We start from the raw sequence: 12,137 nt of genomic DNA, 5'->3' as shown, positions 1-12,137 counted from the left end.
TTAGATTGGTTGGCTCGCCGATGGTGTGCCGACGGTGGTCCGACCGTATTAAGCCGCTGAATTTGTGCCGCCCAAAAAACGCTGGTGGACCGCCAGGACATTGTTTGCTGGGTAGGAATATATATATTCCAGAATTTAACAAAAAATTGTGTTATAGATTAAATAACCATCTTTCTGTTTTTACAGTTGAGATGTCTGGGATAATTACAGCATTAAGATGGATAGAAGAAAATAAACCAATTAAATCAGTCATATGTACAGATTCAACGGCAGCCTTACAAAGTTTAGAAAGCAATATTTCAGTTAGAGAAGATTTAATCATTGAAACTAGACATTTACTATTAAATATTAGAAATCTAGGAATAGAAGATCAGTTGTGTTGGGTTCCAGCAAATATTGGTATCAAAGGTAATGAAAAAGCCGATAAGATGCCAAAAGAAGCACTGGAAAAAGAGCAAGTAGAAATGAATACTTCAATGGGAAAAGGAGCGATTAAAGCCAAGATCAAATGTGAAATAATGCAAATGTTGCAAAAAGAATAGGAGTCTGAGATTAAAGCTAAACATCATATAAATCAAGCAAAAGTAGGAGGGAAAAGGATAAATATGACAAATAGGCGAGAAGAAGTAGTGTATTCAAGGCTGAGATTAGGTCATACTGGATTGAATGATTCATTACAGATAATAGGGAAGAGCCCTTTAATGAGTTCAATAAGTAAAGCATCTGTCAAGTCCCTCTACACACTCCTGTACAGTAGGTGGCGATATGCAATAATTACAAGTTGCAAAAGCCAAGAAAAAGAAGACTGTAGGAACCGAGTGAATGTGATGTCCATCCTCTCTCTGCAGGTGTTCCAGTTCCTGAATGCTAAGTGCGAGTCTGCTTTTCTGTCCAAGAGGAACCCCAGACAGATCAACTGGACCGTCCTGTACCGCCGCAAGCACAAGAAGGGCCAGAACCCTTCAGAACACACTCACTGACTGCGCTTCTCTCGTCTGTAACCATTGTGGGATATTATTCACATGACCGGCTGGAAGACCTGGAGGGCAAAACATCCATACAACTGCTGCACAAGCGTGTAAATTTCTCAGCCGCAAATATTTAGATCACCTCTCAAAAGAATAAAACAAAGGTATTTTTGAACAAAATGCAAGTTTTGGTCATTTGCAATCCATATTATGCATCCGCGGTAATATTTCAATCATAAACAGTGCGACAACATGTTGTAAAAACACTTAAAAGTGCCGTAATATATTTAAAACGGTAATATTAAAAGATCAAATTCAGTATTCACCATATTAATGATGCATAGTTTACACAGGCACGCAGATGAGGCCGGAATATGAACGCAATCCGCTTCACGGTTCAGTGTTTTCCTTCTAATGGTTTTCTGTGGGAAGCTATTTCATGTGAAACTTTGCACAATGTGTTTATATTCTGACTTCATCTTCTCGCCTGTACAAAATGCACATCATCAATAAGGTGTTTACTGAATTTCACCCTTTAATATCTGCGTTTTACTACATTATTACTTAATGCAGTCTGCGTAAAAATAACTGGTGGTCTGTGGCGCAAAGCTTGGTTTTGGCCTCCAGGTGGGTGTTCCTATAAGAGTGTGACGTCACGTGAAAACTATCAATAGGTGCAGGAGAGATCTATGAGCTCTCAGTAACACCACACACTGATGCTGACTGTAATTGACGTGGCTTGATTCTTTCTGAACCCTGAAGGCAGTGTGTGATGTGTGCTGAGTGATTGACTGTAAGCTAGCCATTAATCAGGTGTTCATGTGTGTGTTTGCTGGTTTAGGAAGAGGACTTGGGTAAAGTTGGTTTCATATTCGCACATTCACAACATTTCCGCGTTCAATAACTTTCTAATTATATGTGCAAAACATGTTTATTTTGCAAATTCGATTCAGCGACATCATTGTCAACCTACTACCTTTTTTTCACAATCGAACAAAATGGCCAAGTATTGTTTTAATGGCATATTTACTTGCGAATGTCCGCCGAATGTCCAATGTAGAGCGGTAAGCAAGATAGGGACCGTCTAAAAGTTATATATTTTTTAATTGTGTGCAAAGAGACAATTACTTGTATCACAAATATCACTCACAGTATGCCTTCTTATGCTCCTTTAGCAACAATAAAAATATATATATATATATAATTATATGCAATATAATTATGCCGTTTGAAGAGACGTTTAGGCAGTGGTGGAAAGAGTACTGAAAATTTGTACTCAAGTACAAGTACTGTTACATTGCTGAAATAATACTCAATTACAAGTAAAAGTACTGGTGCCAAAACAGTACTTAAGTAAAAGTACAAAGTACTCGTCTCAAAAACTACTCCGAGTACTAGTTACTTTTTAGCTGGTGATATTTCATGAAAAAAAAAAAAAAATTCATTCATATCAAAGATCTATTTGGATAATAGCTACTTTGAACAAAATCCACTTTTATCTTATTGACTGAAGTGGAATATTGGATATTGAATACTCCACCTCTTGCTCAGAGCAGATTCACGGTTGGATAGGAGTGGTTAAGAATATCTGTTTGTTACGTCTGACATCACGCTTCACCAATTCTGGGTCCTAACGCTCTGCCAGACGCACCAAGAAAACACCAAACTGTGCTAATATACACACACGATGTCATGTAATACTGAAAAATTATAACCCTAACCTTTATTCCCATACTGAAATCCCAGATGGCCAGACAGAGATTCAACTAAAATATTAGTGTCTGGGACACTGTGAGCACGGAGACTGTAGTGTGCACAGCAAATTTTTAAATGCTTAGCTTAAATATGTAATATTAATTAAATAGTGCTTATAAATGGTTGTTGAGATAGTATTCTCAAGTGAAATAAGTAGAGGCATGGACCCGGAAACACCAGTCCTTACGTCACGACTTAACAAGAGGATTCTCCCCAAACCATCAAACTGACATCATCAGAGCGAGAACGCCATTCCAGAGCGGAAGCAAATTTTCAGTTTTTGATTAAAGATTACGACTGCAGACAATTTTTTCCCCAGTGTATTGCACGGTTTAATTGTTCACCACAAGACTAGTAATGTGCATTAAAAAGTAAGTAGGGTAATTTTGATTTCATGACAACTAATCATTTTCAATACCATTGGCAAAACTACAACATACTGTATACTGCCATATAGATATTTTAATATTTAAAAATAAAATTGTCCATCCATTTTTCAAGGCAATCATTATTTCAAGCTTTGAAACTGGTTTAATCCAAGTCTTCTAAAAGACACAGATGAACAGCTTTTAATATAGGCCTTCATGTACATGCATATAAATATTGATCAATTACCATTACAAAAATTTTAATCTTAAACATTTGCTCATTCTGTGTATTTGTGTCTTTAAAATAGCGTAACTTTGTTGCAAAAGCTTACAGCACAAGGATGCTTGATTTCAAATTTGATTTCAAACTGAATTGAATTTACAAAAAAAAAAAGACAAGTACAGTCAGTAATAAAATTATAAAACAAATGACCTCAATTCAGTTGAGGTATTCGAAATATGACAACATTAATTTTTTATAAGCAGTGATTTAAGACCCATATATTTTAGGCCTATTTATTTAGGCTACATAAATGGAACATCAGATGGCTTTGAACTATAATGTCTGTACAATGTAGTGACGCAGTTAGGCAGACTAGGATATTTATATGTACAAATCAGACAAATATCCCATTCCAAAACATTTCTAACATAAACTTACATTGTAAAGAAATTAAAAAATTAAACAATCTTTGATTGTCGGAAGACTTTCTGGTGCATTTCACGTACAGACAATAAAATCTCCAGTAGCATTTCCATCGGTCAGGCGTGGATCTATTCTGAATGGTTGATAACTTTCGACAAAGTTTAATCCAGGAGCAAAGAGAAATAATTTCTACTTTAAAAGCACGGAGAGATCGCGATAGCACACAGTCTGCGCACAATATTGGAGTGAGAGGACAAGCAGTTAATTTGTATAAATTAGGCCTATTTGAAAGCTCGCATCCAGTTTTCTGTGACTACATGACTGTTCTCATGTTACAATAAAGCGCTCGCCACATTTGCGAGGAAATGATTAAAACTGTGCGGAATAGGCCCTACCTGCAATCCCGCGCGGATATTCAGACTCTGTAACTGACAGGAGGCTGATGCTGTCAAACTCGCTGTCGGAGAGGATGTGTATCGGTGTATATACAGTAGATACTGTGGAGAATGAGTAATGGAACCGTGTCAGATAGTTAAATATCGATATCAAAATATCGATATTTATGATAATGCTACCATGTAGTTTGTTTCTCCAAACTTTGAGTCCATAAATCACGCTGTGCTCCCTCACTGTCCGATCAGATCTTCACCTGCTGCAGCGGCGGCTTTTCCCGGGACTCGGTTCAGATATCAGGGCTTTTATTGGTCCGTTTACAATCGGATATCTTTATTGGCTAATGAAGTTTCGTGAAAGGTTTGAATATCAATTCAAATTGTGGGCGTACTCAGTAACGAGCTATGATTTTAAAAGTAATGAAGTAGATTATTTTGCTTAATTTGTACTTAAGCACAAGTAAAAGTACAGCTTTAAAAATATACTCAAAAAAGTACAAGTACCCGAAAAAACTACTCAATTACAGTAACGTGAGTAGTTGTAATTCGTTACCTCCACCACTGCGTTTAGGAAATGACAAATAATGAACTTGTAATTTTGTAACAATACATACAACTGGGAAATCATGTGTAATCTCCTGAACATAGTTAATGTCTAATTTCAATTTATGGGGTTGTGGATAGGGTCTTTAAAACAGCTCTATTCATTTATACTGTTATCAGCACATGTTGAAGTAGATTCGTCTCTTGTCTCTGAGATAATATGCGCTGTTAATGCTCCGTCAGTTTTTTTACTTTCACTTTCTGTATGACTGAAGTTAAGATGTTCACCGGCATAACTATTGCGCAAAGTTTGCACGTTGCTTTTGTGATATCCATTGGCTCGCCTTCTACTGTATAAACTACATGAATACATGAAAGAGGAATCAACCCTTTAAAGGACAAGTATTTGCTCTAAATGTACATTTCTAACATCTCTCTGTTCGATGGGTGCATACATTGAGACACATTCCAGTTTGATAACTTTGGAAAAGAGGCTCACACTTTTCCAAAATACATTTCTAAGTATTTAGCTGAAATTGTACAACATAGCAGAACTCTTTAAAGGACAAGTATTTGCTCTAAATGTACATTTCTAACATCTCTCTGTTCGATGGGTTTCTTCTTAGAGACGACTGCCAGTTTAATAACTTTTGAAAAGAGGCTCACACCATTACAAAACAAGTTGCAAAATATTCATTTGACCCTAAAGAACATACTACAAGTCTTTAATGTAGTAATATTTACTGTAGATGTAAAATTTTTAACATCACTGTATTCTATGGATTTCTTACCTTCCATCAAAAAACATTACATTATCTAAATTTATTTATTACTGTAATGCCTGAAAATAGTAACTTCTTTAATTAATGGATTTATTTATAGAGGAATTATTTGCTTTAAAAGAACTCTGAAACCATTATGAGCAAAGTGTAATACAGAAATGTTGCAATTGTACCATTTAGAGCAAATACTTGTACTTTAAAGACTTCTGATATGTTGAAAAGGCTCAGCTAAATATTTAGAAACTTGTTTTGTAACATTGTGTGCCCCTTGGAAAGCTATTGAACTGGAAGTTGTGTCAAAGGAGAACCCAATAGAAAACAGTGATGGTAGAAATTAAAAATGGTCTGTAATGTCTTTCTCTAAACTTACTGAATATACTACTGCTAAGCTTTAAACCTCAAATGAACTTGGCTATGTTTGTATGACATGGCGCTGTCCACATATGTGGTGCTGAAGGTCCATCCACAATCCTACCTGCAAATTAAAGTTTCAATAACTTTTCGCTACACTGAAAAAAGTGTTTCATTGGATCAAAGTAAAAATTTTGCGTCAACTTGTTACATCTAATTACTTTACTTTTTATCAACTTTAAATTTTTACTTTGAAAAGAATTAACTATACATTACTTAGCCAAAGCAAAAAAGTATCTTTGAATCAAATAAAGTTTTTAAGTTTAATGAAATCTCAAATTATACTTTGTCTTAATGTTTTCTTTGTATTAACTTAATTCTTTTACTTTACATCTAACCAAATATCCAACCAAATACAATTTAAAATATTAATGTAATATAAAGAAATGTATTTACTTTCAGAATGTGCAATTTTATCATGTCTAAGATGAATGACTTCAAGCATCAAACTTTTGACAATTTATTGTGTCATAATACAATTTTTTACAATGTGTACAGTATCCTCATACACACTAACAATGTAAACACATAAACTTCACAATTTGTAAAAATATTTCTACAATGTGTATAGTATTGTTATAAAAACACATACTGTATAACAGTTTTTAGTATCCATATACATAGACACACTGGATTCAATGTAAATTCACCATAAGAATCAGTTATGGTTTCGAGGAGAATCATGCAATTTTTCCATGAACAGTCACTTAGAACTGACTACACAATCAAACCTTTAGAATTCTTCTGAAGTTAAAACAAGTTTGGCCCAAAAACTGGTTTAAAATGGGCAGTGTAAAACCAAACACTTAATAAAACACCTACCAAATTATAGCCAATGGTAGAAAGAATAAAATAAAATAAAAAAAATTCACCTTCATGGAATAGTTTACCCAAAAATTAAACTTCTCTCATAATTGGCATAAAATGTCTCTGAACCTAATTTAATTAAAGTTAAATACTTGAATAGCTTAAGGATGAGTAAACAACCTAAGAATTTTCATTTTTGGGTAAACTATTTAACTAACCCAAGATAAAACACAACTTAACCAAGATAAAACAAATCAGGTTGTAAACAGTAGTACAGTTAACTTTGTATAAAAGGCTTTATACAGTCCAACATCTTCAAAGAAATTTACCATCAGCAGAACATTGTAGCTGGGTCAAAGGAAACAAAATTACTCCTGCAGCTTTGAAGAGAGGTTCTGCGCCCTTCATCTAATCTGCTTACTCTCCATGTTCATGATTATTTTTTGAAAGGCATATTTGAGTCCTTCAGGATATTTTAAGTTCAGTGCATAAATGAGTCCAAACATCATGGCACAGGCACATGCAACAGAGGGCAACTCATTTAGTTCTTCCACACCGTCAATGACAATGGAAATGTCCGGTGCACGACTAAGAGCATCACTTTCACGGATCACAAAAAATGCCATGGTGGTCTTTTCAAATTCTCTCTGCTTCCTCCCTCTGGTCAGCCTAAAAACATAAACGAACAGAGAGTAATTGAGGGACTGTGGAAGAAAAAAAAAAAAAAAAAAAAAACACCCCTTCATCTGAAAATTTATTACAAAACTTAGTTAGCTTTCCTACTATGGAGGTCAATGTAGAGCCCAAACCTCTGTTGCTAACTTTCATTCAAATATCTTCATTTGTGTTCAGCATAAAAATAAAATTTGTACGGTTTATTACAAGAGTAGAGTAAGTGATGACAAAATTTTCATTTTTGGGTGAAGACGTACTTTTACACTCTCTTTGGCTTTGAAAATGCTTTTAAACACTTGTACAATCAAACGCTCCCATGTGTTGACCATTGTAGACAATCACAGACATATTTGTTAAGTGCAGTACCACAACAGCCAATCAGAGGCATTTATCAATCTACTCAACAGTGTTCAAAAATAATTTTTGGGTGAACCAACCCCTTTTAAAGGAGTAGTTCACATTCAAAATTCTGTCATCATTTACACACCCTCTTGTCATTTCAAACCTGTATGAATTACTGTCCTCTGCATAATTTTGAACAATGTTGGAACAGAACAGCACAGCCCCCCATTCACTATTATTGTACGGACACAAAACCAATGCAAATGAATGGGGGGCTCTTAAAAACATTCTTCAAAATATATTCTTTTGTGTTCTGTGGAAGAAAGTCACACAGGCTGATGTGTAAATGATAACACAATTACTTGAAGTACTTTAAAGCGATATGTCACTACCAAATCAAAATTTCCCCACGTTTTACTCACCCTCAAGGCTTGAGAAGACCTTTGTTAAGACCACAGAGCCGTGTCAAGCAGTTCTTTGAAGCTTCAAAAAGTCAACAATTCACTCACATTCTACCGCTTGGAAGTAAAATGATACGTAGGATTATAACTTTGCCTATATTGTTCTTCAAGGATATAACCATATTCAGTTAGGATGCCTTGAGGGCGAGTAAAACATGGGGAAATGTTGATTTGGTAGTGAAATATAACTTGAAGGCAAACATGGTTGGAGAAAATTTCAGTAGTTTGCATTGTCTACATTACCTGGTATTCTTTGATCAGACAGCTTGCATCTTCACCAAGGTACATGATCAGGCACTTCAGCAGGCACTCTCTTCTGATGTCTATGTCCAGACTCTACAAAATGTTCAAGATGTATTGTTTTTATTAAACCAAAACACTACTAAATTAATTGCCACAAGCAATTTTGTTCACATGCAACCAATACCTGATCCATAACTTTAATAGTGTCCTTAGTTTTTTTTAACGGAGGACTCCACCTTTGCTCCTAATAACCTGGAGAAGCTGAGAGCTCTGTCTGTCCAAAGAGGTCATAAATCTCGATTGTAAAGGTAAGGTCCTGATGCGAAAAAATTAATCTGTAAGAAAGAGAAACAGAAAATAGACTTCTGAAAAAAATTATTTTACTTTGAGAACTAGTTGTAAAAATACATATACACACAAAGCATTAAACAACAAAAGGTATAATTAAGGCATCTAAGACATTTTCAAAAACACTACATACTAAAATCCCATGGTAAAAACTATGGTAAATTCAGGATTAGTCACTTACATTTTAAAATTTTTCAATAAAATAAATGCTTTTACCTTCTCTTGTTGAAACAGAGCTGGCCATCTTTCTTGCAGTTCTTGAACACTAGGTTGGTTTTCCTCAATCTCTTGTCTGCGTAAGGCAAACGTCTTTGTCATTTTTAGGGTTATGGTACTTCTTTACCGGGTATGCTGGTCGACGCGATACGTTAAAATAAGTGTTCAGGCACGTCACTAAAGACATGTGTTTGGGCCTTCATGTAAAGCTAACGTTGTGTTAACATTAATCATAAATGAGAGACCATACAAGTAAGCAGAGCGAATACCTTGCGAACGCGAGCTTCATAATAAATCAATAAAAATCATCACAATAAAGCTTCAAAACAACGTTAAGTCCATACAAAGCGTCTGAAGCGTGCATGCACTTTATAACGTGACATGGCGCCGTACAGTATCGCACTCCAGCATACCCGAAACAGTCTTTATACTACGTTTCAATATCAATCCATCTCACCTCAAGCAGTTTACTTTATTTAGAATTATTATTTTATTTCCACTCGGTTTAACATCGTGATGAGGGAAATCTTCTAGCCGAGTTAGAGCCGTCAAACTAGTAATACTAACCGTATGTAAAACAACAGCGCAACATAATATTTTATGAAATCATACATGTATAATGTTAATAATATGCCCAAACGTATGTTTACAATTACTTACCAATTTTCTTGATTCCCGTTTTTCCACGCCGAGTTCATCCACGCGGTGTAACAAGATGGCGGAAAACTGAACGTCCTCACGCACGACCACGGATGACGTTAGAAGTCACGTGACAATGGGAACCAATATTTTTAATTTAATTTAAAGAAATGTATTTACTTTACACTAACAAGTCAAGTCACCTTTATTTATATAGCGCTTTTACAATACAGATTGTGTCAAAGCACTTAACAGTATCAAATTGGAGGATAGAGTGTCAGTAATGTATAATGATAAGATTAAACACTCAATTTTCAGTTAAAGGCATTTCATTATTGAATTCAGAGATGTCATTGTCTAGCTCAGTTTAGTTTAAATAGTATCTGTGCAATCAAATCGGCGATAATCGCTAGAAATTAAGTGTCCCCAACTGAGCAAGCCAGAGGCGACAGCGGCAAGGAACCAAAACTCCTCTGAGACATAATGGAGAAAACCTTGGGAGAAACCAGGCTCAGTCGGGGCCAGTTCTCCTCTGACCAGACGAAACCCGCAGTTCAAAAGTTTCTATTTCTATTTTAATTTTGTTGCAATTTCTAACAATAGTAGTATTATGTAGTTAGGTATTTTATTATATTTTAGTTATTTTGTTATTTTTGGTTGATATATCTGGGGATATATCTCTGGGGGTCATCTGGGTGTGCTGGTCTCCGCTGACGATCAGGGCTGTAGACATCATCTCTTGGTGCTGTTCCACCATCTGATCGGATACGGACTGAGAAACAGAATAAGAAAGAAACAGACAAATATTAGCGTAGATGCCATTCAACTTACGATGTAACGAGTACATCGTGTGTTATGGGGAGTGTTCCCGGTTCCAGTTGATCTAATTAATGCAGCCTAACCAACCCATTGGATGACATCAGAATAAATCCTTATAATTTTTTGTTGGTGCAAATACTGTACATTAAAGTAACTTGACATTATCATTGAAGACCAGCAATAATAATTTTCATTTTGATTACATAATAATGGCAATATATACATGTCAAAGTCAGACATGCCCCTTTGCCAGCTGTGATGCCTGGTTACTGGTTTAAACTTGGCCCAGGTTTTCAGCTGCTAATGGTGGATATTTTGATGAATCGAAAATTTAAGTATTTTCTATGTATTAACTGTTTATGTAATAAAATATGTTTTCATAGTTTGCGTTGTCCCTTATCAGTGCAAAACAATTTTCTTACAATTTAAACACACTTTCAGCATCAGCTCCTCTAACTAAATAGCTTTCAAACACACATCACAAATCCATGCTTGTTCTTCTGGTAGCAGATTAATGTTGAGGCACTGAACATGAAACTACCTCTGGCATAATTCACATTGAATCTGGAAGGGAAATAGGACATGTTGTTAGATGTATTAAGAAAGTGTTGGAATTATTAAATGTAGTTGTGAAAACAGTCAACAGGCAGAAATGGCGTAGTGAATACCCAGATGCATTGCTCCTCTGTTTGGGCTCTTTCTTTTTCTCCACACACAGAGCAGTACTCCTCTCTTCACACTGCAATCATTTGAATATAGATAGGATTATAATTCATCTCTCTGTGTCTGACATGGAAATATACTGTTCTTTCAAAGTACTTTATACCTGATGCCAGCAAAATTTCATTGGCCACATTTTTCCTGTAGTGGCAGATCATCTCCTTATATTAATGCTGCCAGGAATTTTTGGGAACTCTTCCACCACCGGAAGAGATGTCATTTTTTTTTTTTTTTTTTTTTTTTTTTTCTCCATTCTGTCACAGAGGGAGTTTTGGTTCCTTGCCGCTGTCGCCTCTGGCTTGCTCAGTTGGGGACACTTAATTTCTAGCGATTATCGCCGATTTGATTGCACAGCTACTATTTAAACTAAACTGAGCTAGACAATGACATCTCTGAATTCAATAATGAAATGCCTTTAACTGAAAATTGAGTGTTTAATCTTATCATTATACATTACTGACACTCTATCCTCCAATTTGATACTGTTAAGTGCTTTGACAAAATCTGCATTGTAAAAGCGCTATATAAATAAAGGTGACTTGACTTGACCGGTTTCGCCATCTAGAAGGACAGCAATGAAAATTAATAGACACGGTGTCATATGGGAAAAGGTGAAGACAGTGTTTATGTAAACCACTTTCCCTCTCCATTTACCAGCATTACAAAGACACCACAGCTGGAACCATCCTCCTGAAATGAATGTTGGATTGTGCCAGGTTTCCACTTGGTACTAACCAAGTCCTCTCTTCCATACTTGTTTTTTCTAATTTGGAAAAATTCTCTGTTTTTGGAAAAATGCAGTGTGTGTGTTTATTGTGGTTTTAAGCAACACCAACTATGGTAATTTACCATCATTAATGTTGTGGAGCTAAACAAGCCAAATTACTTTTTAACAAACTGTCCTACCAAAGGACTCATTTCATTTGTACCACTTTGAGGGTCAAGTATTAAAAATGGTGTCAGTGTAAGCATGTAGTCACTAAAATGGAGAAAAGGAAACAA

The 12,137-nt window shown here is 35.5% G+C and overlaps 2 long non-coding RNA genes across 2 annotated transcripts; both read right to left on the bottom strand.

The window, feature by feature from the left end:
- Window positions 1-6,312: 6,312 nt before the first annotated feature.
- On the bottom strand, window positions 6,313-10,060 carry LOC131533835 (uncharacterized). The gene is made up of 5 exons (XR_009269226.1): window positions 9,618-10,060; window positions 8,958-9,033; window positions 8,578-8,728; window positions 8,394-8,486; window positions 6,313-7,341 (listed from the first exon to the last, which is right to left on the bottom strand). It is a non-coding gene; the product is annotated as an uncharacterized LOC131533835 (long non-coding RNA).
- Window positions 10,061-10,119: 59 nt separating this feature from the next.
- On the bottom strand, window positions 10,120-11,362 carry LOC131533890 (uncharacterized). The gene is made up of 3 exons (XR_009269231.1): window positions 11,242-11,362; window positions 11,084-11,154; window positions 10,120-10,979 (listed from the first exon to the last, which is right to left on the bottom strand). It is a non-coding gene; the product is annotated as an uncharacterized LOC131533890 (long non-coding RNA).
- Between the last annotated feature and the right edge of the window lie 775 nt (window positions 11,363-12,137).

Source organism: Onychostoma macrolepis, chromosome 01, assembly GCF_012432095.1.
Source record: "Onychostoma macrolepis isolate SWU-2019 chromosome 01, ASM1243209v1, whole genome shotgun sequence".
NCBI classification, from domain to species: Eukaryota; Metazoa; Chordata; class Actinopteri; order Cypriniformes; family Cyprinidae; genus Onychostoma; species Onychostoma macrolepis.
The sequence above is the reverse complement of the archived record's forward strand: the minus strand, read 5'-3'. Positions and strand labels throughout refer to the sequence as shown.